Source organism: Portunus trituberculatus, chromosome 2, assembly GCF_017591435.1.
Source record: "Portunus trituberculatus isolate SZX2019 chromosome 2, ASM1759143v1, whole genome shotgun sequence".
NCBI lineage: Eukaryota > Metazoa > Arthropoda > Malacostraca > Decapoda > Portunidae > Portunus > Portunus trituberculatus.
Genome location: NC_059256.1, coordinates 13,852,653 through 13,859,288, shown reverse-complemented (window position 1 = coordinate 13,859,288; position 6,636 = coordinate 13,852,653). Strand labels below are relative to the sequence as shown.

At 47.3% G+C, this 6,636-nt stretch overlaps 1 pseudogene; it reads left to right on the top strand.

Moving 5' to 3' along the window:
* Positions 1–49: 49 nt before the first annotated feature.
* LOC123506518 overlaps positions 50–6,636 on the top strand; it is a 12,464-nt pseudogene continuing 5,877 nt past the window's right edge.

Genomic DNA, 6,636 nt, shown 5'->3' with positions numbered 1-6,636 from the left:
TAGTAATGGTGTGTGTGTACAGTGGTCTAGTCTTATCGCTCTTGTTTTCACTCAGTCGTGGAGTGTTGGCGGTGGCGGTGGCGTGAGTGAACACCCAGGCTAACAGTACTGTGCTGAAGTGTGGTGTACAACCTCTGGCGGCGCTGTGACGCGACAAAGGTGAGTGTTACGGCTGCAGCTCCTCGTCCACCCATCCACCTGTCCACCTGTCCACACGTCCCACAGGTGCCTATTAGAGCTGGCCCCTGCTTCCCTTCTCACCCAGCCAACGCTTCACGCTCACTCACTCACTCACTGCTGCTGCTGCTGCTGCTGCTGCTGCTGCTTGTTCCTCATTGTTGCGTCTGCAGCGCCTCGACTATATTCCTCCTTTCATTATCGTTGTTGCTCTCTCTCTCTCTCTCTCTCTCTCTCTCTCTCTCTCTCTCTCTCTCTCTCTCTCAACAGCCACGACACTGCTCTCACTCTGTCTTCTCTCCCTCTCCTCTTCACTCGAGGAGGTGGAGGAGCAGGAGGAGAAGGTGGAGGAGGAGGCAGGCCTCACGGGTTAATGGGGACATACCCTTACCTAATAAAGGGAGGAAGTAACGCTTGGCTGTTCTGTAGGTAAGGGATGCTGAAGGGAAGTGAAGGGGAGTGAAGGGAAGTGTTCGCATTTCCTTGCCTTGTTCTTTCCGCCATCCTGCCTTTCTCCCATTCTTTTCTTCTTTTCTTTTTTTTTTTTTTTCTTTTTACTCCTGTTGCGACTCTCTCTCTCTCTCTCTCTCTCTCTCTCTCTCTCTCTCTCTCTCTCTCTCTCTCTCTCTCTCTCCATTACACTACTGTGCCATTGTTATTATTATTATTATTATTATTATTATTATTATTGTTATTATTACTATTATTATTATCATCTTTATTATTATTGTTATCATAGTGAACTTATTAAGAAGAAATGAAACACACACACACACACACACACACACACACACACACACACACACACACTCCTGCCTTTAGACTCAGCAGTGGTTCTTAACCCCTGGGTCGAGACCCGAAGTTGGGTCGCCAAGTCATTTTATTGGGTCGCTAAGGGTTTGCAGAAAATAATTATTTTCCCACTACAAATATATTACAATTATATATTGTAATAATTAAAATTCATGATGCATTGTTTTAGGATTCTAAGTAAACCATGATTAAATAAAAACTCCAAAGCAGTAAATCTATTTGAAGTGTAAAGAATCTCCCATTCCCAACAAGACATCTGCCTTTTAAACTTAATCGTTGGCAGAGGTGGAGGGTGGAGGGTGTATAGGAGGGAGCAGAGTGGAGGACAATTTGTATCTAAAAAAAATACACAATATCTGTCTAGAAGGTTGAAAATCTTCTGGGGTTCTAAAGTGACATCAACCTTATAGCCAGTGTTGTGTTCCCGGGGTCTTAAGGAAGAGACTGCGGTGTTAACTAGTGGTAATTTAGACCTTAATGTTGTCAGCCTCTTTATAAGTGTATGGTTTATATAGATATACATGTGTTACTTTCCTCCATATCTCCATACCTCCACGAGTTACCTCCACGAGTTACCTCCACCTACACACACTCTCTTCTATGTTTCCTCCACCTTCCCTCCAGTTTTGACTATCCTACCTCCCTTTCTTCATAGTGGAAATAGTCATTATAGACGATCGTCGGACATCGCAGAAGCTAAATAAAACAGTTTAGTTTCCCTTTCAATTCTCAAAACAGAGCACATAGAAATTTGAAGGAGAAACTATATAAAGAAATGAACAGATGTCTTAAAATATATGCGAATAATAATAATAATAATAATAATAATAATAATAATAATAATAAAAATAACGATTATTATTTTTATTATTATTGTTACTATTATTATTACTATTACAGCAGTACTAGTAGTATAGTGTGTGTACTCTTAAAAAGTTCCTGGGTTTGAAGCACATTGCAGCTTATTGATAACGTAAATGATTTGATGTGAATAATTCTTGTTCTCTGTTGATCAATGCACTTACTACAAGGACAGCTCACGGATTCCCTCAAGATCTGACAGCCACGCATTCCCTGGGACACCATTCTAACCAACACCCAGGAACCACTTTACACTATAGTAGTAGTAATTGTAGTAGTAGTAGTAGTAGTAGTAGTAGTAGTAGTTGTAGTTGTAGTAGTTATAATAATTTCATCAACTCGTGTGTGTGTGTGTGTGTGTGTGTGTGTGTGTGTGTGTGTGTGTGTGTGTGTGAACAGTATAGTAGTACATGTAATGAGTTGAAATATACAGAGTTGTGCTTTGACTGACCAGTGACCAGTGACAAACTTAACACAGGGATGGGCTGTCTAGTATGTGGTGTGTGTGTGTGTTGTGTGTGGTGTGGTGTGGTCTGTGGTGTGTGTGTGTGGTGAGTGTTTGTGGTGGTGTGTGGTGAGTGTTTGTGGTGGTGTGTGGTAGTGTTTGGTGTGTGGTGAGTGTGTAGTTTGTGGTGGTGTGGTGTGTGGTAGTGAGGTGTGCCACGTACAGTCCCACCCGAAGATCAGTAATAGTGAACGAACTCTGAGCTCGCACTGAGAGGGTGACGGCTGGTGGTGGTGGTGGTGGTGGTGGCTGTTCCCGCTCCTGATAACCAGTACAGGCCTTTAACACACACACACACACACACACACACACACACACACGTGACAGGCGTGTGGCGAGCAGTCTGCTGGTGTCTAGTGTCTAGTGTCCAGTGACCATCTTGTCCAACCAGCGCGTGTCGTGCAGGACAAGAACAGGACTGATCGTTCCAGCCTGACAGACAGACTCCTGCTGACCCCCGGGCCCAGGGTGAGGGAGGGAAGATGTACACAAAGCATGAAACACTATTACACAACATATCATTTCACACTGCAATGCACAACAAAAAAGAAAAACTTAAAGAAAATTCACAATGAAAAAAAAAAAAGAATAAATAATCACAATAAAGAGAAAATAACACTTAATCCCCCAACCACAAAACAAGAGAGAAACAGATAAATGGATGTACACATAAGCTGAGGGAAAATAACGGTGACATCACTGCCTCCAGCCCTCCCTCACTCCCTCTCTCCCTGTCCCTCACTCAATGCGTCGCGTCTCTCAGGCACGTATGCCTCCTGCTCTACACACACACACACACACACACACACACACAGGTCTGAGTTCTGTGTTGTACAGCATAGTTGTGTCTGTGTGGCCTTCCTGCTGGCCATTCCTGTCCCTCACTCTTCATAATACAGGGATGTGATGCTTCACCCATACAAAATAATATGCTGTGTTTTGCTTCAGTTTGCGAAGGAGTGAAGGTGGAAGAGTGCGTGTAGTAACTGCGGGCTATAAGATTCATTTTCCATTACATCTATCATGTGCTTATTTCTTCCCGTAACTTTGTCTCAGGTTGACTTTTGAGGGACGTGAATCGCATCTCCACCCAGGCAGGAACAAGGAGGCGGAGTTTGAATCGCGCTGTGGCCACTCTCACTCTGTCACTGTCACACCAAGGCAGCCAGCACCACCTCCACCGCCACTCTGAAGGAAGAGCTTCATCATCATCATCATCAGCAGCAGCAGCAGCAGCAGCCAGAGCTATGGTGAGTGTTGGGGTGCACATGGCAGTCAGTGTTGGGTTGGGGAGTGGCACGGGTAGTCAGTGTTCCCTTCCTCCTGCAGCAGCAGCCATCGTGCACACCCATGCAGTGTTACACTCCCACACCTGCGTGTCCCTCACTGTCCTGCTGTGTCCTGTGGCCAGCCTGCCGCGCTGTGTACAGTGTGTCCCTCACGCCGCCGTCTCTTTCTTCCAGGACGACAACGTAGAGGACTGCCCTGTGTGCCTCAACACCTTTGACGACACCCACAGGCGGCCACGCACTCTGCCGTGTGGTCATACACTTTGCACGCCGTGCATTAATGAACTGAAGGAGCAGGGTGCCGTCACGTGCCCCACGTGCAGGGTGAGTCACGCCCTGCCTGAGGCCGGCCAGTTCCCCATCAATTATGCTGTTGAGGGCTTTATCAGGAAGATGAGAGGTGCAGGACTGGCCTGTGTGGCACCCAAGCCAGGAAAGCAGCTGACAGCTCCGGCAGCAGTGACACAGCCTGCACCAAGGGCCACAGCGGGACTCAGCAAGAGGACACGGTCCCTGCTGCAGGAGCAAGAGGCAAAGGTCCTGGCCGCCATCCGCTCCTGCCAGGAGGAGCAGAGCCAGCTGGCAGACTACCGGACAACCCTGGGTGGGTGGTGTGGCCGCCAGCAGCAGCTGGAGGACGACCTCCAGACGCTGGTGGACCAGAGCAAGGGTGCCTGGAGGCGATAAGCCGCGAGGACTCCCGCGTGGAGGGCAGGCAGGAGAAGGTGCGGCAGAGAGGAGGCGCTGCACGCCATGCTGCAGGAGCTGCGCACCCCATCAACACGACAGGAAGCTTACGAGGTGATTGAGGATGCAGACCATCTGCTGGAGGAGGAGGAGGAGGAGGAGGAGGGCGGCAGTGTTTCCTGACGTCCACGTGGTCACCACCGTCGCCAGGGTGAGTGTGTCCTCACATTAGGTGTGCTTGCACCTCAGTCACTCTTCTCTTCTTACTGACTGACTTTGTGTGTTGAGCACGCCTTAAGGCTTAACCGATAGGTCCTGCACTACATAGTACGTGGTGCACGGTTCAATTACAATACATTGTTTGTAGTCCAGCACACGTACTGTATTGACTCTGAACAATGTTGACAGATAACAGTCACTCACCAAACACTTGTTGACTTTCAGAATGATGAACTACATTGTTACATTACATTGTTGTATTCTATTAATCATTGCAAACTGTAATTAACTTCCAACCATTAACTCACACACACACACACACACACGGTAGCTCAGTGGTTAGAGCGCTGGCTTCACAAGCCAGAGGACCGGGGTTCGATTCCCCGGCCGGGTGGAGATATTTGGGTGTGTCTCCTTTCACGTGTAGCCCCTGTTCACTGTTCACTGTTCACCTAGCAGTGAGTAGGTACGGGATGTAAATCGAGGATTTGTGACCTTGTTGTCCCGGTGTGTGGTGTGTGCCTGGTCTCAGGCCTATCCCAAGATCTGAAATAATGAGTTCTGAGCTCGTTCCGTAGGGTAACGTCTGGCTGTCTCGTCAGAGACTGCAGCACATTAAACAGTGAAACACACACACACACACACACACACACACAACACACACACAACATGCCCGGTAGCACAGTGGTTAGAACGCTGGCTTCACAAGCGAGAGGACCGGGGTTCGATTCCCCGGCCGAGTGGAGATATTTGGGTGTGTCTCCTTTCACGTGTAGCCCCTGTTCACTGTTCACTGTTCACCTAGCAGTGAGTAGGTACGGGATGTAAATCGAGGAGTTGTGACCTTGTTGTCCCGGTGTGTAGTGTGTGCCTGGTCTCAGGCCTATCCGAAGATCGGAAATAATGAGCTCTGAGCTCGTTCCGTCAGAGACTGCAGCAGATCAAATAGTGAAACACACACACACACACACACACACACACTCGGCTCACAACAGAAAAGACCTGGGTTCGAGTCCCGAGTGCGGTGAGACAAATATACGATCTTCTTAATGTGTAGCCCTGTTCAGTATTCACCTAGCTGTAAGCTGGTACGAGATATAATTCAAAAGGTTGTGACTTCGCTGTCTCGGTGTGTGGAGTGTAGTGTGGCCTCAGTTCTACCCGAAGATTGGTCTTTGAGATCTGAGCTCGCTCCGTAATGGGGAAAACTGTCTGGGTGACCAGTAGGCGACCTTGAAAACATAGATTGCCATGGGTTTTTCAGGTTGCAGAGTCATCCCGTTCAGCCCTGCAGGCCGCTGCCCTGCAGGCCACACAGACGGCCATTGAGCCAGCAGGCTCTACTGCTGCTGCTGCTGCTGCTGCTGCAGGTGACTCCAGCCTCTCGGAGTCACCTGCCGCAGCCTCCTCCATCGCGGACAGGCTGGCGGCCCTGCTGGAACCGAGTCTGACGGTGAGTGGCTATGATCTATCCTGCCCAGCGAGAATCAGAGCTCTCTCTCTCTCTCTCTCTCTCTCTCTCTCTCTCTCTCTCTCTCTCTCTCTCTCTCTCTCTCTCTCTCTTTTGTTATAATAAATAGAAATAATGATAATAATTATTATTATTATTATTATTATTATTATTATTATTATTATTATTATTATTATCATTAATATTATTATTATTATTATTATTATTATTATTATTATTATTATTATTATTATCATCATCATCATCTCATCTTTATCATTATAATTATTATTATTACCATTAATGTTAACAGAGAGAGAGAGAGAGAGAGAGAGAGAGAGAGAGAGAGAGAGAGAGAGATAGGGTGAGGGGTGGGGTAAGTGGATGGGGAGGGGGTGGTGTTGGGAGTTCCGGCCTTAAGATAGATGCACACGTACCAATTTGCTGCTGAAATTTTACGTACGTAGAATTCCGACTCAAAATCTGTGCCTAGCGACTGGAGAAAGCAGTCGCAAAACAATATCAACATATTAGTCTTGTTAGTCGATTTGCGACTTTCTTTACGTGGTGACGTCACGGGGTAAGCTTTGAAAATGTGGAAATAACTGCCACTCTCCAAGAAGTGTTTCCCTCAA